The following is a 21,404-nucleotide window of genomic DNA, read 5'->3' as shown; positions in this document are numbered from 1 at the left end:
CTGACTAGAATGGCCACTACGGAGGGGACAGAAGTAACAAGTGCTGAGGTGTACGTGAGGGACGGCGGCCGACTGCAGGCTTGGAGGGGACATACTCTAGGGCACCCATTGTGGGGAGCAGCACAAAGTTCCCCAGAAAACTAACACTAGAACTAGCATGTGACTCCACTCCCACCCCTGGCAACATGCCAAGGGAACGAGGTCAGTATGTGGCAGAGGCGTCTGCACCACCTCGAGTATTGCAGCGCTGTTCCTCATGGCTGACCTGAGGAATCAACTCATGTCCATCCGCAGATGAAGGATAGAGAAAATGGTCAGAGATTCCGCATACAACCTGAAATAGACCAGCTACGTGATCAGCCGCTGGGGAGACATCCGGCGGGAATTAAATAACGCATTTCTAGGCATTTCCTCCCACAGTGGGTTTGTTTGCAGGGCTGGGTCCGGTCCTCTTGTGTCAGATCCCTTGAGCAGCAAAGCCCACAGGGCCCCAGGAGGAGGGGCTGTCCGCTTCAGATGACCCTCGACAGAGGGAGAGAAACACTTCTAGTGGGGGCCCAGCCTGAGGCCTCAGGAGGACGGTGACTTGGGGCAGACTCTGCCCTCTCCCGGAATCTTTCTGCGAATCCTCGACTCTGAGGAAAGTTCTGAAGAGACTGGGGTCGGAAAACTGCAGGGAAATTGAAGCCAGGGAGTGATTTTCAAAGAACTGAAAGGTACATGACTAGGATTTGAATCCTTTAACGGGCCTGGCCCACAGACGTCTAGAGGCTGCCTGAAGGGGGATGTGATTTGGTCTAAAAAGGAGATTTTCCCATCTGTCACAAGATGGAAGGACCCAGTGGATGTACCCAGTGAAAGAAGCCACACAAGAAAGAAAAATTTGCATGTGTAGAATCCGAGAAAACGTAAGTATATGAAGCTAGAACCACATGAGGAGAGGAAGATCGGAGGCACACAGCAGTGGGAGGCTCAGGTCAGGGTCTCCTGATCCACATGAGTGCTGCCATTGGCAACAGCCTCGTCACAGTGCAGTCAGGGCAGCTTGCACACTTCCTGTGGCCACCCCAGACCCGGCCTCTGGCCAGCCTGCACCATACATCCTGGGGCCACGTCTGTTCTGGGTTAAGGTCTGGGGGCAGAGCGCTTGCTCCCTCGGAGGACAGGGCAGGTAGCCGTCCCAGGGCCTCGTCCTTCTCCCTTGACCACCAGCCACGTTGCTCAGCACCTCCCATTGATGCTCTCAGGTAGGCCTGATGTGGGAGAAGAAGGAGGGAGGCTGTGAAGGGAAACTGAGGTTTCAGCCTCGAAAAAGCCGAGGTGGTGTTTATGTCCCAGGTGGGGCAGGACAGGTCCAGGACCAACCCCAGGGTCTGCTGGGGTCAGTGCCCAGGGCAGGGTCACAAGCTGCTGTGGGCGTCATGTGGCCTCAGTGATGCAAGAGCCCCTGGAGGGGACGCTGGTCCCTCGTCCCTGTGGGGGTGAACACAGTGCAGACTGCAGGCCGCTCCACGAGAACACCGGAGAGCCTCCTGTCCTGTCCAAACACGTCCCCTGAGGAAAATGGTAGAAGGCACAGCCATGGACCAGCGCCTAGGGAGTCTACAGTGCTGCAGTGCTTTTGTTTGCATATGATTTTCCTCAGAGCAGGAGCTTCCTCACTGGTGGGGGGGGGCAGCTGTGTGTGGGAGGCTGCTGGTCCTGCTGTGGATGGGACAGTGTGGCCCTGTAGGTAGAGCCCCCTTTACTTCGTGCCACGTATTTGCGGCCCTAGGGAGGGGCCCAGGCCAAGAGCAGGTGTCTTTCGTTAGGCTTATTTTTATGCACCTTTAAGGAATTTGTTTAATTTTACCATTGTAATTGTTATTTTTCAAAACGTTAACTTTCTGATCTCTCAAGATGCTGTTAGTGTTTGACTGTGATAAATCTATGGACCTCAATGAGCTCTAATTCTAGTAATTTACCAGTCACTTCTCTTTTTCTTGAATTTTCTTCATAGACAATTAAACCAGTTGTGGAGGACACATTTGCTTCCAATGCACTTTGTGAAGATGCACTGAGGGTCCATCCTCACCTTCCTGTGCCAGCTCAGCTTCTCCTGGGCGAGACTGAGCACTGTGGATGTGGGCATCCCTGGCATGCTCTGACGGGACACTTCGGCATCGCGTGTGGGAATCGCTTGTCTTCTTCTTCTTTTTTTTTGTCTTTTTTGAGGCAGGGTCTCTTTATGCAGTTCAGGCTGGCCTTGAGCTCACTTTGTAGCCCAGGCTGGTCTCGAACTTGCAATGATCCTCCTGCCTCAGCCTCCTGAGTGCTGGGATTACAGTTGTGCACCGTCACGATAGTCTTCTGACTGCGCCCCGATTAGCGAGCACAAGTACGTTCCGTCCTAACCTGTTAAGTATTTGTAAAACTTCTTTATTGAAGGCCAGCTTTAAAAGTTTCTCTGTGTATTTGCACCCCTCCCACTTTGTAGATTATCTTTTTGTTGAAAATATCTTGATAAAAATTTTAAGTTTTCATAAAGCCTAATTTGTCTAGTTTTCTTCTACTGCCTCTGTATTTGATTTATATCTCAAAAAAACACTGCCAAACCACATTCATGAAGAGTTTTTCCTTTTTTTTTTGGTACTGGGAATCGAACTCAGGACCTTGTGCTTGCCAGGCAGGTGCTTGTGCCACTGAGCTATATCCTCGGCCCTCCCTCTGCTTTTTAAAGAGGTTTACAGTTTTACTTTTTATATTTAGGCCATTTGGAGTTAATATTTATGGATGGTGTCTAACTTCACTCCTTTGCATGTGGACAGTGGATTTTCTCAGCATCCTTTATGGAATTATGTCTTTCCCAGTGAGAGGTCTGGGTCCTTGCTGGGATGTCTGAACAACTGCTGAGAGCTTCCTTTTTTTTGTCTTTCTCAGGATTTCACTATGCACTTTGAGACAGGGTTTCAAGACAGGGCTGGCTGTGAACTCACTTTGTAGCCCAGGCTGGCCTCATGTGGTGATCCTCCTCCTCAGCCTCCTGAGTGCTGAGATTATAGGTGTGCACCATCCGACTGGCTGAAGGCTTCCTTTTGATCTCTCCTCTGCTCTGCAGTTTGTGTGTCAGGCTTTGTGCCCCATGCCTGGCTTTGATGATTGTAGCCAAATGGTCATTTTGCATCAGGGATTGTGAGTCCTGTATCTTTGTCATTTTCCAGGGCTGTCTTGACAATTCAGCATCCCTTAAGGATCACAAATGACTTCAGGACAGTTTTGGTTTAGATATGAAACATCCCCAAAGCCTCCTGTGTTCACAGGTGTTGAAGCTTGTATGGAATCCAGTGACCTTTAACTCTTCCTTTCTTTTCATATTCTGCTTGTCTGCCTGCTTTAGTGAGAATGAACCACTGGAGATTTGGTGGGTCAAAGCGTTGGGATGTTAAAATGCCCAAGTTCACGCAGACTGGACATGTGCCTGTCACCGTTAAGGGTCATTTGTAGGCCACCGCAACTCTGAGGGTGGAAATGGGTTCTGCTTTTTCAACAGTCTATGCCAGACATGGAGAAAAGAGTACTATTCTTCAAGTGTTAATATTGGCTGTAATTCTTCATGTAAACAACTTGGATGCCACCTAAGAGACCACTTATTTGGTCTCCTGAAAGCATAAAGGTCAAAATAACTTGGCAGTCTTTTAAAGATTTTGCCCAGTGATGACAGACATCCGTTGTTCCCAGTACCACGTGGTCACTGTACTCATGCCAGAGTGGCCTGTGAGGATAACTGTGCACCCTTTGGCTTTCTGAGCTGTCTGCAAATTCTGCAGAGCTGCATGGCCAAAACTGTGCAGCTGCCTGCATTGGGAGGCAATGCCCCAGCTTCTCTACTACCTGATTTATGAGAGCTGCCATAGGTTAGATTGTCCACCTTTTAAATGAGCTAGTTCTTTCTTAGGTGGCAAGCTATCCTTCCACTTTTGAACAGCATTTTCCATTATTATCTAACCAGGCTGTTGGGTCATTTCCATTCTTAAGCTTGTTTAAGGTCTTCCTCGGGTTCTTGTACCCAGTGAAGGAGCAGTGAGACTTGTCCCACTTGGTGCACCTGTCAAGTGTCCCTCAGGTTCCTGGAGAGGCTGGGAATGCACATTAGAGTTTGAGCTTTGGAAATGCCCAATAGATGTGCTGCAGGAGTTAATAATGTACAAAACTGATGATAGCAGGTTCCTGGTGTGCAAATAAATCTGGAAGAACTAAAGTGTTCCTGGCCATCTGAGGAATTCTGGTCTGTTTCTCTTACCTCAAGTAGAAGTTGAGTTGGTTTCAAAGACCTGAAGCCTGGTTTCTGGAAGTTTTCTAAGCAGACACTTGTCTTCCCAGAGATTTTCCATGGCTACCCTTTCTCTGGGTGCTGTGCAGAGATGTCTGGCTGGGCTGCAAAATAGAAAGCCCTCAAGGCATTGGCCACATCTGCTTCTGGTAAATCCTGAGTAGTGGAACCAGTGGGGCAGCATCTTCCCCAGTCAGGACTTCCTCAGAGGTCTCAGGTACGACACATCTCTGAATGTATTTGTATGCTAACTTCCTGGCATCTGTTCATTCTAGTCTTTACGGAGTTGGACCGTGGGCTTAGTGAGGTTGGCCTTGTGGAGGTCATTATCTCTCTACTGTTTTGGATGATTGAGTCCAGTAGAGCATGTGCAAGTTTTATTAGACACCAAGCAATTTGGGTAACTCCTGGGTAATTTGACTAATGAAAGCTGGGCCATTGTCTGATTGAGTGGAGGTGGGGAGGCCAAACTAGGGGATAATATCAGCTAGGAGGGAGTTGACAATGGCTGAGGCCTTTTCTGAGCCAGTGGGAAAGGTCTTTATCCATCTAATAAAGGTATCCACCCAGACAAGAGATATCTTAAATTTGCACTTGTGACATGTGGCTGAAATCAATTTACTAGTTCTGAGTTGAAGAAAAGTCTCACTCTTGATGTGTAGGAAAAGGAGGGTTAGAGTTAAGAGGTGGTGTCTGATAGTCAGGAGGCTCTGGGGGAAAGGGAGAAGTGGCTGCGGTGGCCAGTGTTGGCCAGTGGCTGAGGCATGAGGCTCAGCAGGGGGTTGCCTGGGTGGAGCAAGAGGTCAGTTGGATCTATCATTAGGGAGAAGTTGGCATCAGGCAGAGGGAGTGCAGGCAGGAGGGAAAGAAGGATTTGAGAGTTGTTATAGGAGGAGCACAGGGTGGGAAGGTTACAGAGGGTAACGAATGCCTGGACATAGGGTATCTCAGCAGATCAGGGGAGGGGCAGAGAGGTTTTAGACTTCTGAGGAGACAGGCTAGAGGGGAGGATGGGGAATAGAAAATTGAAGTTTCCCATGGAGAGCAGAGAGAGGTAATTTTCACCCCTGGTCAGTCAAAATGAGAGCAGCAACAATGTCCACGACAGATGTCTGTAGTTGGGACTCAGGGCCACAATGGGTGGGGGTGTGTGGCCAAGACAGGCATCCCCGCAGTTAACCAAACGTCAAGGAAAGACAGTGCTTCCTGGAGGGTGTTTTTGTGACAGCACAGGGTCTAAATGGCACAGAAAGTAGGCTGAGTCTTTCTCTGTCCTAATGGGTGGAAGGGTAGGAGGGTGGGGGGCAGTGTGAGAAGTAGGAGGAAGATATGAATACCTGAAGATTATGGGATGAGTAGAGGGTGAGTAGGGTGTGTCTAGTGATTGTGAACATTTCCAGGAGTAACAGGGGCTCTTTTAAGGTCTTGTGCTCTAAGGGTCTCCCTTTATGAGTTTGTAGAGGGGTTTAGTGAGGAGGGCAAAGTGAGGAGGGCAAACACAGAGGCAGAAGTATCCTATTACATGGAGAAAGGAGATGAGTTATTGTTTGGTGGTGGGGGTTACACACCACAAGGTGTATGGGAAGGACAGTATGGCTGATTGTGCAGGGATCTTGTACCAGGTTGTAAGAGCCATCTGGCTTTTGCACCAGGAGAATGGGAGTATTGTAAGGGAAGTCAATGGGGATTCAGAGACTGTGTCACAATAGGTGAGAAATAATAGGTTGTAGTCCCTGTAAAGCCAGGTCAGGGACTCTCCCGGCTTACAGGGTCACTCTTACCCTCTAAATGGGCAGGGTAGGAGTGCTTAGGCTTGAAAGGATGGCAAGAAGTTGTTGGAATTAAGCTGGGGTGGGGTGGAAGTGTCCCGGACTCTGGGTTTGAAATGAGGGGAAATGATGGAAGCCATGGGGGTGGGGCAGGGAAGGAATCACTGGGCAGCATGATGGGAATACTCAGAGTTGCTGACATTGTGGTTAAGGTGTCTCATCCTAAGAGGGGAATGGGACAGGTAGGGATGACTAAAAATGAGTGTGGGAAAAGGTTCTGACCCAGTTGATATCAGACTGGGAGAGTTTAGGGTCTGGAGACTTCACTGTTAATGTCCACAACAGTAATTGGGGCCAAGGAGGTCTGTCCTTGGAAGGAAGACAAAATGGAACGGCAGGCACCAGGATCAATTAAAACTGTGATGGACTTACTCTCCACTGCAAGAGTTACCCAGAGTTCGGCATCTGAGATGTCCCAGGGGGCTTCTGAAGCCTTTGGACAGCTTCAGTCTTCAGTGGTCAAGCCAAGAAGATTTGGAAAGGAGCCAGTTGGGGTCCCTGAGGTCCCAAGTTATAATTGATTTGAGCTGTAACAATCATGTTTAAAGAAGGAAGCCTTGGTAGCAAGCCTAATAATCAAGAGATCTAAACCATTGTTTTTTAAAATTTTTTGAGAGAGAATGAGAAAATATCAAAGAGCAAGTTGTAAAAGAGATTATCTCTAGAGATACACAGAAGCAAACAAATAGCTCAGAATAATTCTGCCCTGGGCCCTAGGGTGAAGAAGCCTCCAAGACATCTGTGCTATCCACCTAATCATCTAGGCAACCCCTTTAGCAGGCTACATTTTGTGTAAAGATCCATGTAAAATTTCTGTTTCTGAAGCTCACAAACTTCTGAAATCACATTGAATTTATACTCATTGCCTAGCAACCGTGATTTACAAGTCAGTAAAGGCACGTCCATCAGCTTTTACATGCACATGAACAAAGAGAAAGTCTGAACTAATGGAAGGGGTCCCATGATTTATTAATAGACATGTGTGTTTTCTAAATATAAACTAGATTTAATAAGAAGACCCACTTTACAGTGATTTCTAAATTTATCCTGTAGTTAGTATCAAAGTCCACCAGATGGTGTTTTTAAAGTCAGTATAAATGCAGCACATATAAAGCAGGAATATAAGACCTTGCCTGAAAGAATAAAACGTTTAAGTCATTCTTTGTAGGGTGTGTTGGCCTGATCCTTTTGTCATTATCCTCAGGCCTGGCCTCCAACTGATGTGTCTATGGCCACAGTTGTGGTGCATTTTTACCTTTTGTCTTGACTTTCTGGAGGGCCCAGTCTTACCTGACTGCCTATAATATTTGAACCTAACTTAGCTGTCTATACTGTTTCCCTTTCTGAAGAGGTATCTCGAACCACTGTTAGGGCAGGAGGTGATAACCGTTCTGGCTGCTTCAGGCTGAAGGGGGTCATAGTTGTGATTTGCAATTAGAGACTCTCCAGAGGGCCCTTGACACACATCAGATACTCTCATCCTGGGCAGGCATACAGCTTTAAGTCTGGAGGAGACATGGTCAAAGAAACAGTTAAATAAGCACGGGCCAAACAATAAAATCAACAAGGCTATTACGAATATAACCCAAAAGTACTTTTACCAGGAAGAGCCAGTAATAGCTTCCCATAAAGAAGTTAAGGAGAAGGTCTAGGGAGTTTGACATGGCATTAACTTGTTTAATATCTTGAATAGTCATCAAGATATTAGTAAAAATATCAGAAATGTGCATATAACATTTAGCCTTTATAACTGTACAATTATCCCCTTGTGCTACTGTCAGGATATCTAAGGCTATCTGATTTTGGAGGACAACTTGCATTAGTAATTTTATTTTTATTTTGGAGAGAGAGAGAGACCAGTTGAGGTGAATAAGTGAATAAGTGCCATTTTGGAGGGCACATAGACAGATGACAAACATTTATTCATCTCTTTTGCTTATGCTTTTCTGCTATACTTTTCTCATTTTAAAATGAGACCTGTGTTAATCAAAATTGACCTCTCGCTGTCTACCAAGGTCAGGTAAGCCTCTTCAGGCATTACTCTTGGAACCATGTGCAGAGCCTCTCAGAGCCTCTTGTCAGGGTCAGCTGCCAGGATAGGTCAAGGTCTTGACTGACCATGTTGCTTTCTGTGAAAACACAGGAGACTCTTTTCTCTTGGTGAACCCACTTTGGTCCACTGAACATTTGTTGATTCTCTCTTCTTGGGGGCCCAGCAATCTCCCTGTTCAAGAGATTGGGTGACTCACCAAAGTTGTAGGAACCTGTAGAAAAGGTTCTTTCATGTCTTGGGTCTCTGCTGACCTAAAATATTGGCTGTTTTTAGCCTAGTTATCTCTCTAGTTCTGGTTTCTAAACTTTAGTTGTTGAACATGCAGAAGAGAAGATCAGTTATATTGGTCTTAGTTAGCATATGTAAATCACAAGTGTAAATTGCTTTTTGATAGCTGTTGTTCCCTGTTAAAGGCAAACAGTTGTAAGCTTTCTTAATTTAACCTCCTGAAGGGAAGGGTGGTCTCCAGTCAAGAGATTTCAAGTTAATTTTCGGTTCTTGGAGAAAAACTGGTGTTTTAAGAGTCTGAAGAGAAAGAGCTCAGACACTGGCTGACCTGGAAGAATTCTGACACAGACAGAACTATGCCTTTTGTTCTTGCTACCTTGTGGAGCAGGTACAGAGGGTGGAGGGTGAGGGAGTAAGTAGTCCAGATAGTGGAGTGGAGGTTGGGAGAGTGTATGGTGGAGGGTTGAGGAGCAGCATGGAGCCATGCAGCCTGGGCCTGTGGCACTGTGCCAGTGGTGGGCCTTTGGAAGGTGCCCTTGGGTGGGCTCTGGTCAGGCATGGACCACCTTGCTCACAGAGCCAGGTAGCTACAGTGTGGCAGCAGTAGGGGGGGCATGAGTGGTCCAGCACAGGCTGGCAGGGGTGGGGCATGGACAAGGATACAGCACAGGCATGGCCAGAGGTGTGGCCCACTTAGGGGGTGTCTGGTGGCAGAGAGTGGGGAGAGGAGGGCACAGGTCTGTGTTTTCCTTACCCAGGCTGGGCTCAGGCATGTATGTGTGGACACAGAGTTGTATGTGCAGGTGCTGCGGTCCCACAGTGTGCTGTGTATGTGTGGACACTGGCCTCTATGGCAGCACCACGTGCTGCTTATGCTGTGCTGCCAGGCCTGTGAAGGCAGTGAGTGGGCTCAGGGTGGGGTGGGCTGGGGATATCAGGCATGTGCACTTGGTGCGGGGGGCCGCATGGCCTGAGGCCCCCAGCCCAGAACTGGCACATGGGTGGGGCGACTGGGGCTTGGTGGCCCATGGCCAGGCCCTGGGGGGGTGCCTCAAGGTAAACAGTGGTGGCAGGGAGGAGGGAGTCCAGTGAGGGAAAAGTGTCTCAGGAGCAGTATGCAACCTGTACTTGGGCTGGACTCCGCACATTCCACTACTTTCCCTGTGAGGCAGAAGCTGTGGTGGGTTCGGAGGAGGGAGCTGGAGATACAGGGAAAAATCTTAAAGGCATGGAAGTCTTACAGGATCTGAAGCTGTCAGGGAGTGCCTGGGGCACAGCCTGAGAAGCCAGAGTCAGAGGGTGTCTGCTTTAAGACATGGGGGCTGAAGATAGGGTTTGGAGTCCCTCTAAAGAGGGATACCCTGTCCTGGGTTTCGGCACCATATATGTTAAGGGTGTGGAGGGGAGAGAAAACAGCTGAGAAAGCTCTAAGCAACCATGGCTGTGTATTCACTCCCATGGGAGCGGGCTCAGTTTGGAGAGTTACATCAGCAGGAAGCAAGGCTAGAACAAAGGATTTAAGGGGACGGGAGGTGTTTGCTGCCTTGAGGAATTTGGGGGCAGAGAGTGTGGCTGCTCTGAATGTGTGGGTGTGGTCACATTTCTGGGGTGGGAGGTGTGGATGGATGTGACTTTGTATTTCTTCTGTGGTTTCCCCCCTGTGGCTGCTGTTAGTGGCTTCACCTGTTGAGTGTGACACTCTGGGGACAGCATGCTCACTGGCCCATCCACACCTGGCTTGGTCTTGTGACATCCTGTGTTGGGTGATGGGTGGTGGGTGCCATGGACAGTGCCCAACCCCAAGCCTGGCTCCAGAGCCTTAGGTTCCTGTTCAACTTCGTTTTATACTATTAATCCAGGAGGGTGAGAAATGTTAGGGGGATGAGAGCCAGCCTGCAGCTGGCCCTCCCAACCCCTGAAGAAAGAGCAGGGTACAGGACTGGCAGTGGGAGCGACTACCCCTGTGGATATGTGTTAGGAAAAAGTAGCTGATAAAGTATTTAAAAAAGTTTTTAAAGTCAAATTTATTTTAATGGATACATAAAACATAAAATGGTGCATACTAATGACATATTACATGATGCTTCAACACACATGTGATGTCTTTATCAGGTTAAATATATCCACCTCCTCAAACACTGATTGTTTCTTATGATGGAGACATTGAAGGTCTTGTGCCTGGATGTTTTGAGATCCATGTTACCTAATTGTTCCATTGTGACCCCCTGTACCACAGCATGTCAAGGTCTGTCACCTCTGTCTACTGAAACTCCATGCCCACTGACCGGCCTGTTCCCGCCTTCCCCCTGTACTTACTCCCTGTCCCCACCTCCAGTCCACACAGGCCCTAGACTGCGCAGCTCTTTAGTCTGTCATTCTCATGCTCCTTGCATGGAGGCACTCCCTTCACTGTGATGTTTGTGGGGGTCCCCAAAATCCCTTGATTGGGATTGGCAGTGTGAATATGTGTGTGTGCCACATGTGCTTTTCCACTGTGTAAGTGTGGTCATTGAGCTCATGCTTCATCTTTTAATTTTTTTTTTATTTTAAAGAGAGTAGTAAATGAGAAACAAACAAACAAAAAAATAGAACAGTAGCAGCAGTATCAGGAACATAAGCAAATCAGAGCAAGAACATTTAAAGTGATACAGGGTTTCAAGACAAAATAATACAAATTAACAGTGGTTGTTACATTACATACTGCTATCCTCAACTATGTTGCTCAGATTACCAGATGTAAGAATGGTAGATTGCTCAAACCATTAAAGAGAAAAAGAAAATAATTCTTTGATAAAACATTACAGATAATACAGAGTTTCACTATACAAGATGGTAGGAGTTCACCATTGTAATTCCATTTCATATTGTTACCTTCAAATCTGTTGGTCAGACCACCAGACACAAGCATGCAAAGTTGATCAGAACATAAAAAATTGTAAGCATTAACTGTTCATTTCAATTCACCATCAGACATCAGCAATACAGTCATCACAGCTGTTCATATATATATATATATATATATATATATATATATATATATTGCCTGCCTTCTTTCTTTTTTCTTCTTTCCCTCATCCCAGTCATTCCTTCCTTTGAGCAATTTCTTTCCTTTTCCTATCATCTATTATACGTTTTGAGTTTTACCTAGTCTTTCAGGTTCTTACACCAAGGAGACAATATGATGTTTATACATCTGGATCCGATTTATTTTGCACCCAGTGTATGGTCTCTAGTTGCTCTTCCTCATCTTTGAGTTTAGGTCACACATATGTTGTCTGCTCCTGGCCCATGCAGGCTCTCCAAGTTCTCCCCAGGGCTGCCCTTCCATGGTGACCAATGTGCGATGTACTGTAGTGTAAAGGGAAGGTGCTGACCCCTTATATAAATGCTCACTTGGTTAACCCCATAATCCATGCTTCTGAGTGCAGACCTTCAGCATATGTATAGCACTTTTCAACTGGGGTTGGAATCCAAGGGACTGTTGGTGTGGCTCAGGGGCAGAGCTCTTTTCCGATATGTGGGATTCGATCCTCACACCTTGACCCATCAATGGACACTCAGCATCTCCCAGGGCTGGCCCACATGCCCTGTGGTCACCTTTCTTCTGTCAGTGGCACTGGGTGTCTGCTCCTGCATCTTCCCACAGGGCTGTAGAGACCTGTGCTCATCCTGGTGGGGCTCAACACCAACCAAGTGGACCTGTAGCAGATAAGCCTCAAAGACACCATGCCTGTCCTTCTCTAGCCCTGCTTTGGAGCTGCTGTTTCCTCCTTTAGCCATTCAGCTCTTTGTCCCAACACACTTCCCACCTCTCTGACTCTGGGAGCTGTGCTGGGATTTTGCTGCCTGTCTTAGTTATTTTTCTCTCATTGCTGAGACAACATATCTGATGCCCAGAATTAAGGAAGGAAAGGTTCATTTAGCTCACAGTTTGTGGAGATTTCAGTCCATACTCGGCTGGCTTCAAGGCAGAGTGGCACATGGCAGAGGGTAACAGTTCATGGCAGAAGATAGCAAAAGCAACAAGAGCAAAAGGGAGGTGCAGAGGCAAGTACCCTCTTTCCCTCCCTTACATTGTATGCAAACTATCCACCCCAGGGCGGATGTAGCACTCACATCCATAATTCCAACATGGAACCGTGAATCAGTCATAAACTCTAGAAGCCCGCCACATGACTGCATGAGGCTTTGGGGGGACATCAGACACAAACCAAAACACTGCCCCTTTGAGACAGAGGGCACCTGGACTGAGAGCACACCCTACCCCTTTGGGTCAAAGTGAGTTAGGACTGTGACTTCTGGTGAGATCTTAATGCCTTTCTTTTTCTGCCCTTTGAAAGCATTTCTGTAACTCATAGCTCCGGAGAACCACTCTTAAAAGGCTGGCAACAGCGCATGGCTGGGAAGGAGGCACAGCTTTCTGCATAAGTGAAGGCTTCCCAAGGTTCTTCAAGTGTGTAAACCTGTGTGACCCCACCACTGGGACACACACAGGGGTTGGCCTAGTGCTGCTGGGGCCCAGTGCCCTGCTGCTGCTGTTGCTAAGTTTCATCAGACACACAGTGCCCATTGTTCCATGCTGTCCCTGACTATTTTCCTGCTCTGATGGCAGAATGGGACTTCAGCGGTGGACACCGCATATCCTAAGAGGCTGAGGCTCTTGCTGCTCAGCACTGCTCTACTGACCTCTGACTTAGGATGTTGCTCCAGCCCCACAGTCTCCCCACGTCCATGGTTTCTTCTTTCTGCTCCTCCCAGCTTTTGCCTGCACCAGGTGCTTATCACCACTGCTTATCTGCCTGGACTTTTCTACAAACAGAATCATAGGTCTGCCAGGCTTTGTGCCTGGCTCTTTCCAATGAGACAGTGCCCACCCCAGCTGTCCACTGGCTTTCGTTGTCCACTTGTTAATGAGTAGAACCTGTCATGTGCTCAGCTGCAGCCTCCACATCTACCCCTGGGGCACAGGTCACTGTTAGAAATAACACCACTGTGAGTGTTAAGACAGCACTTAGAGGGGGTCAGGTATGGACGACCATGAAGAGAAGCATGTGTCTTGAACCTGCGTGGCTCTTAATGTTCCTGGGGGAAAATCCTCAAGAGGATGAAGAAATAAAGGTAAGAAATGAAAGCTGAGGTCAGGTGGAGCCCTCCATCGAGATGGGAGGAAAAGAACTGCCCAAGGATTGCAGAGTGTTTATTTATACATTCAGGAGGTTGATGTCAATTTCAACCTCTCTGCCTAGCAACCTGTTTGCAAGCAGGAACAGCTTGTTCACACGGCTCCAGGAGCTCTCCCTGTTCTCAGGGCCCTGCTTTGTCTTAGCCTGGCACATGTGATTGATTTCCAGCTTCAGCCGCTCCCTACAGGCATGGAAGGCGGGCTCTGCATGACACTGCTTCCATCCCCAGAGTGGCTGTACTTGTGCCTCCTCTTCTGCAGCTTTGATGCCCCAGCTGCTCACACTGGGGGGCATTGGGTCCAGCCTGAGTTGCTAAGTTGAGTCTCCAACAAGTGGGCATAGTCTGCCTCTGTGGCTTGCTTGGGTCTTTGGTTGGCAATGATACTGACCTCCACGTGTCATTGGCCATCTGTCGTCATTGGTGAATGCCTGCTCTCCCCTCCTCTGCAGCCATGATTTATCAGGTAAGGCAGGAACCCAGTGTCTGGGAATGTGGTCACCCTTGGTTGAGAGTGGCCTACATCAAGACCCCAGAGAGAATGTCCATGTTGTCTCACAGTGCAACCCTCATGACAGTTGGCCCAGGAGGCAACACAGGCCACATGGATGGGACCATCAGGCCTCCCATGAGATGCTGTTGGTGAGGGCACAGCCAGTGCCGCTGGAGACAGTGAGCAGATTCAGACCAGGCTGGGCACAACCTGCAGTCCTTTCTTTAGGACCACTTGTCTGGTGACAGGAGGTCAGGGGAAGTCGTTTTAATACATGTAAGGGGCAGAGTCTTTATGACAATTCCCTGGATGTGGCCAGGCTCTGGCATGGGGATAATAGGAGACCCCTACAGATGCCCTTTTTTGACCTTGGTCCCTGGCTGTGCTTCAGCTGCCTGGCAGGTTCCTGGATCAGACTGAGCCTCTGCCTTCTCCCATGAGAAGCTATGATGATGACAGAGGAGCTTGCTGGCATCGCTTTGGGGAAAATGCCCACAAACCCTCAAGTCCTGGGAGGTGGCTGGCACACCAGAGTCAAAGTGGGACTGTCCTTAAAGCACAGCTCCCATGGTCACTGCGGAGTCACTGTCTCTGGGGCCCAGATGGGGACCCTGCTGGGTCTGAGGGTCCTCACAATAGGCTCACGGTATCTGGTCCCTGTCCCTTCACTGCCCCAAGGCCTGAGAAGTGCTGATGTGACACCCAGGGTTGGCTGAGGCCGGTAAGGCCAGTCAGTCCCCAGCTGCAGGGCCGTGGAGTCTGTCTTGGCCATGTGGTCCCAGCCTCATCCATTCCTTGCCCTCTGGCCAAGGCACTCACCCAAGTGCATTATGGGGGCTCCTTCCATGGCTCCTTGTGTCCTTGGTGACAGCCTGAGGCCAGAGGCAGGGTTCAGCAGCTGCCCAGGGTGAAGGCTGGGTCTGGTGTCAGCAGATCCTCAGCTCCAGAGCCCATGGTTGGCAGTGGAAATGCTGCCTCGAGCCAGGTGAGCTGGCTCTGCTGCCAGGTGAACAGAGGGTCAGCTCTGCTCTGGCCGATGTCTCTTCCTCCCCTCCAGCAAAAACTACCTCCATGCCAGACTCCTGGTGGCTGTGGGGGCCTGGTCTGCCTGGCCCGGTGGTAGAGAAGGTGTCCCAGTCCTGAGAGAGGTTCCACTTCCCTCCCCTACCTCTTCCCCTCTGGATGATTTCTCCCCAGGGCCTGGTGGGATGCGCTGAAGGGCAGGGTCCCCTCCAAGATGCTTCGTCTGGCTCCTCACAGCTCCTAACCCTCACGACAGTTGGCAGAGGCTGGCGGGCTCAACGGTGCTCTGTGCAGGTCAGGAGTGCAAGGGACGGCCAAGTGTCTGTAGAGTGGGGTACGTGGACCTGGTACATCTTCCCCTATCACAGGGGTTGTGGGGCCCCTCCCTAAAAGTGTGCCGTGCATTGGAACTCAGAAGACCCCTTTAAGAGACCCCTTCTTCCCTTCCTTCCTTCCTTCGTCCCTCCCTCCTTCCCTCCTTTCCTCTGTCCCTTCCTTCCTTCCCAGGACCCTTGTGGGAAGGAACTGGCTTGGGCCCCAGTGGAAGGAACTCTGGCCAGCGGCTGGGGCACAGGGTAGCAGCCTTGGGTGGTCACAAAGGCCTCCCACAACTCCCCAGGAGGTAAAGTGTGGCCAGAAGCCTTGTTGGATCTAAGCCTCTACCTCAACACTGATCAGGAAGGGCCAGGCTGGGCAGAAAGGGGTACATTCACCCCAGCTTTGGCCAGATCAGGAGGGGCTTTGAGGAAGAGGAAAAGGGAACGTGTTTGTCCAACACCAGCAACTGCAGGACACCGTTAGCCAGGGCCACGTGAGCCAAGGCACGGTGTCCTCCCAGAGCTGGCTAGCCCTAAGCCTGTGGAGGGTCTCGACGTGCTTTCCTGAGGGGACAGGTCAGAGATCAGGTTAGGTGTACACAATTTAGGCTTCTCCGGTTCTTCCTGGTTAGGAGCCCTCTGCTCCGCTAGGACCATTATTTCATCTATTCTCTGAAAACTGAGAGTGTCAAAGAAACTGACAGGCGCCTGTACAGATGTACGAATCTAGGGAATTATCATTCCTCACTAAGCTGGAGGTGCAGTTCGTATTTCAGAAAGGACACACTAGCCTGGTGACGGCTGCTAGATGAGGTTGGTCAGGGGTCTTGAGATTTGTCACAACATCTGCACTGTGTCTTTGGGGAAAAGAAGTCGGTCTGTTACTCATGAAATTAGCAATTTAAAAATATTAACTTAAAAAGTAGTCCCTGCTCTTTGAAAATAAATTTGGGCTGTAGAGATGTGCAGAGGTAAAGGAATGCAAGACCGTGTCCTAATCCCCACACCTATACCCTGGGACTGGCTTTGGTTTTACTGATTGCATGATGTCCACATTATTCTGATAGTTTTTGCTGTCACCTTAGTTATTTCCTTCCTTCTACTTTTTGCAGTTTTCAGTTGTTCCTGACTTCCTATGTCAGATGCTTAGCTAATGCTCTAAAATGTGTGAGTTGGAACCTGCGGCATCACAGGCTTGTGGCAGTGTTATGTGACCGTCACCACAACTGCCTGTCGTGCCCTGGATGGAGTGGTCCTTGACTTATTTATGATCTTTCCTTGAGAAATTTAGAAAGTATTTCAATATTTCCAAACATCTGGAGATTTTTGGGTATGGTTTTTATCGCACTCATATAGGCGATAAAATGCATATTCTGAGCACAGGAAAATCATCTACACAGTAGAAGAAAAAGACCAGCAATCGAGGGAGGAAATGCCCACACTGTAACCCAACAGCTCCTGGGAAAGAAAGTGAGCATGGAGACAGGTGCTGGCTTGGTAAGAAATCAGGAAAATGTGAAATAAAATAATGCAAAACAAATCCATCCTATCTGGTTAGCAGAAACAGATCATTAATAGAAAGCACTGCCAGGGATGAAGGGAACGGAGACTCATGTGAGGGGACCATGAGGGGTGAGAAGGGGAACTGGACCACTGCAAGAAACTCAGCCCTGCGTGCTACTCAAAAGTGTGCTGCTGTTTTGGAACTATAAGAGACCTAGAATAGCAAAGGCAATTCTGGGCAACAAAGATAAGGCAGGGGGCATCACAATTCCTGACTTGAAATTATATCACAAAGCTACTGTGATAAAAACAGCATGGTACTGGCAAAAAAAAAATAGACCTAAGGATCAGTGGAACAGATTAGAGGATGCAGAAACAGCTCCGGACACACTCAGCCACCTTATCTTTGACAAAGGAGCCAAACACCTTCACTGGAAGAAAGATAGCCTCTTTAATAAATGGTGCTGGAAAAACTGGCTTTCCACATGCTGAAGATTAAAACTAGACCCATATCTTTCACCATGCACCAAACTAAAATTGAAATGGATCAAAAATCTAAATATTAAAAAAGAAACATTAAATCTGATGGGAGATAGACTAGGTAGAACTCTTGAAGACACTGGTGTAAGCAAAGACTTTATGAACAAAAACCCAATTGCACAGGAACTATCACAAAGAATCAACAACTGGGGTCTTATCATATTCAAAAGCTTTTTGCACAGCAAGAGAAACCACCAACAGAGTGAAGAGACAATCCATAGTGTGGGAAAAAATTTTTGCCAGCTGTTCCTGAGAAAAAGGACTAATATCTGGAATATGTAAAGAACTCAAAAAAATCAGACTCCCCCGAATTTAAAGACCCAATCAAAAATGGGCATCTGAAATGAATAGATACTTCTCAGATGAAGAAGTGGAAACAGTAAAGAAACATATGAAAACATGTTCAACAACATTCATCATTCAAGAAATGCAAATTAAAACAACACTGAGATTCCATCTCACCCTGGAAAGAATGGCTATTATCAAGAAATCAACCAATAACAAATGTTGGTGGGGCTGTGAGAAAAAAGAACCTTTCTCTACTGTTGGAGGGAGTGTAGACTGGTGCAACCTCTGGAAATCAGTGTGGAGATTCCTCAAAAAAACTAGGACTAGAGGTTCTATTCAACCCACCTATTCTTCTTCTTGGTATCTTCCCAAAAGAATTAAAAGCATCATACCATAGTGATATATGCATACCAGTGTTTATAGTGGCACAATTTGTAACAGCTAAATCTTGGAAACAGCCCAAATGCCTATCAATTGATGAATGGATAAAGATGTGAGGTCTTTTTTTTTTTTTTTTTTTTTTTTTAGTACAATGGAGTACTACTCCACCATAAAGAATAAGCTTGAGACATTTCTCGCTAAATGGATGCACCTTGAGGACATACTCTTAAGTGAAGTAAACTGGACAAACCTGTGTAAATACCGCATTGTTTCTCTGGTGTGAGAAACTGAAAGTGTAAATTAGGCCCAAAATGTATAATAGATACTGTGAACTAGGAAGAAAATGTTCAAATAGGAAGGGGAACTAGGGATAGGGAGGGGGAAGAAATGAAGGGAGAAGAAAAAAGTGATCAGTGAAGAAGGGAAAATGGAAACAAAGCTTTTGTAAATAAGGTGCGGAAGGGGAGTTGAAGGAAGAATTGGGAATGGCGAAAAAAAGAATCAAGTTGTGTCATGTACAGGTGCAAATTCCCTATGATGAATGTGATCATTATGTATACCTAAAATGTACCAATAAATGTATAAAAAAAGTGCGCTGCTTAATTTCCAAGCGCCTGGATCTCCTAGCCATTGATCTCCGGCCTAATTGCATTCTGTGTCTGACCTCAGTCCTTCCAGCGTGGCTGATCTTGCTGGTGACCCAGCTTTTGTGAATACCTGCTGTGCTGGAAGGGCAGTGTCCTGAGTGTACCCAGAGTCCTCCCACTGGCTCCCGTGCTGCTGGACCCGTGACTCTGCTGCTGTGCTGTTAGCTAGCGGTACCTGGGTTCAGATTTCCCTCTTGCTCCCCTCCAGGGTTTGCCTGCAGATGAGTGTAGTTTCCTGCTACAAGTGCAGAGCAGTTGCGCCTTCTCTTGTTCCAGGGCATCCCTCCTCGCGTCGCTGCTTGTCTGGCATCAGTAACGTGAGGAGCTCAGATTCTTTCTGGTAGTGTCTTTCCATCACTGTAGTTGCCCTCTTCTGTCACCATATCCTTAGATGCAGGCCCTGTGTTTTAGTCTCGCATGACGTATTTGGCTTTTAGATTGGTCTGTGTTCACCGATGACCCCTGTGGGACCTGAGGGCGGGGGCAGGTGCATCCCTGCCTGTTCCAGCACTAGGTGAGCATATTATTAGGGCAGCCAGGAAGTGAAAGGAGGCGGGGCTGCCCAATAGCGCTCCGAGGCCACGCCCTCCCACGACCATGCCCCTATGCCCACACCCATGCAAGGCCACGCCCATCGACTAGTCACCTCCACGACCATGCCCTCCCTTGGCCACGCCCAAGAGAACCAACTTCCTCCCTGGGCCCCGCCTCCTAAAGGTTCCACCTCTTCCCAGTGCTGGGGACTGGAGCCTCACATTTTGACACCTGGGAAATGGGAGCCATTCACTTATCCCAGCTGTGGCGCCTGTGTCTGAGACTCCAGGACCGACGTGCTGTCCTTGGGCAGCACCTGCAGACTGGGCGCGTCCACGCCTATTTCATGCAGCTCTTAGCTTCTGCCGTAGGCTGGCGTGACTTCCAGTCCCAGCCAGGCTGCGGTCTCCCAGGCAGAGTCCCTCCTTCTGAGCGCCTGAGTTTCTGCCAGGGTTGAGCTGCCTCAGTTCCCCGCCGGAGAGCAGGGCCTCTGGCCTGGTTCCCTGGCAGGCTCTGGGCTGGGCGAGCTCCCGCCTCCGCCCGAGGGGGTTGGCACCTGCTCCTCTCCTTGCCAGTCCTCCTGGCCTGTCTCTGAAGACACTGAATACCGGCTCGAGTTCCGGCTTCAGGGCCCAGCAGCTGGGCCACCTTGGGTACTTCCTAAAAAGTCTCCGAATCTCATTTCCTCCGGCCACAATCAGTAGCCTCACAGCAGTTACTTTTTCCTCTCCTTTCTTCTTTTCTGTCCATTTTCCCTCATGTAAACTTAAAGCTGTTAAAATTCGAACTGTGCTTTGAATTAGACAAAAGCGTGACAAAACACCATAAGATTTTCTTTGAAGATATTTCACCTTTTGATCCATTCTGCTGTTGTCTTATTTGTCTCTTCGATTCTTTTAGAGGGCTGACAACAAAACAAAAGACCTTAACGGAAGAACGTCCCTTGATAGCTGGCGTAATAAATCTTTAGCAGAACCCAAGAAACCCTAGCGCGCGGGAGGCAAACCGCACCCGCAGACGGCAACTCGCGCGTGCCCTCTCGAGGCGTTGTGAATGCCGGCATCGGGCGCTGCCTGAATGCCTTGCCCAAACCAGTTTTTAAATCCTTTGAATTTTCCACAAAAATTAAAAGGCCACCGTTTGTCCGTGTACTAGTCTGAGTCCTGTGCCTGTAATGAATACCTTGGGTTTCGTTGGCAGATGTTTGAAAGGCCGTAAGATTTTAATTAGCAGTCAATAAAATCCCCTCCTATTTTTCACAGTAATGGACCTTCAAGCTGTTACGCTACCTGCTCATTACTCAGCCTGGCTCAGACTCAGGCTAGGAAAAGTTCAGGGAACTTTGTTTTCCTCTTCTGGGTGTCCGTTCCTCGCTGCGTTTCCCTCCACGACACTTTTTTTTTCCCCTCCAAGAGATGGGGTATCACTAGTTTCTCATCCTGCGGACTTCCTTCAGGAACTCTGCTGCAGTTTATGCACCACTCAGACAAGACTCACCAGCTGCCAGAAGCATCTCATGAGGAGGCAGCCGTGCTGTGCTTGAAGCTGTCTGCCTCTGGAGTCTTATTGGAGACACCTGTCACAAACGTGTGGCAGACCGAGCGACTGTGGGCCTGCTTTCAAGGGACATTCTCTGCTGCTGTCAAAGCCACCAGCTGGAGGGAGATTTAACTAGTCAAGGAGGAGGGGCAGTGTAGCACTCAAAGGAATAAAGGGGTAAACCCATCATCCATCCCTCCATCCATCCAAACATCAGTTTGTCCATCCATCCATCCATCCATCCTCACCTACCCAAGCCTCCATCCACTACACGTCTATCTATTCATGCATGCATGCATCCCTCCACCTCCCACTCATCCCCTCAAACCTCCATCCATGCAAATGCCCCTCCCTCTCTCCCTCCTTTATTCACCTCCATTTATCCATCCGTGCATCCATGTATCCATTCCTCACCTACCCAAACCTCTACCAGCCAAATTCATCCATCTTAGTCCATTTTGTTTTGCTAATAATGCAATAATAGAGACTGAGTAAGTGTTAAAAGTAAAGAAGTCTATTTTGGTTCATGGTTCTAGTCC

At 48.4% G+C, this 21,404-nt stretch overlaps 1 pseudogene; it reads right to left on the bottom strand.

The window, feature by feature from the left end:
* Positions 1-1,429: 1,429 nt before the first annotated feature.
* On the bottom strand, positions 1,430-20,389 carry LOC102013288 (annotated as a pseudogene).
* Between the last annotated feature and the right edge of the window lie 1,015 nt (positions 20,390-21,404).

The sequence above is a fragment of the Chinchilla lanigera genome, unplaced genomic scaffold, assembly GCF_000276665.1.
Source record: "Chinchilla lanigera isolate Chin_1 unplaced genomic scaffold, ChiLan1.0 scaffold00014, whole genome shotgun sequence".
Classification (NCBI taxonomy): domain Eukaryota; kingdom Metazoa; phylum Chordata; class Mammalia; order Rodentia; family Chinchillidae; genus Chinchilla; species Chinchilla lanigera.
This window is presented reverse-complemented; position numbering and strand designations above follow the sequence as displayed.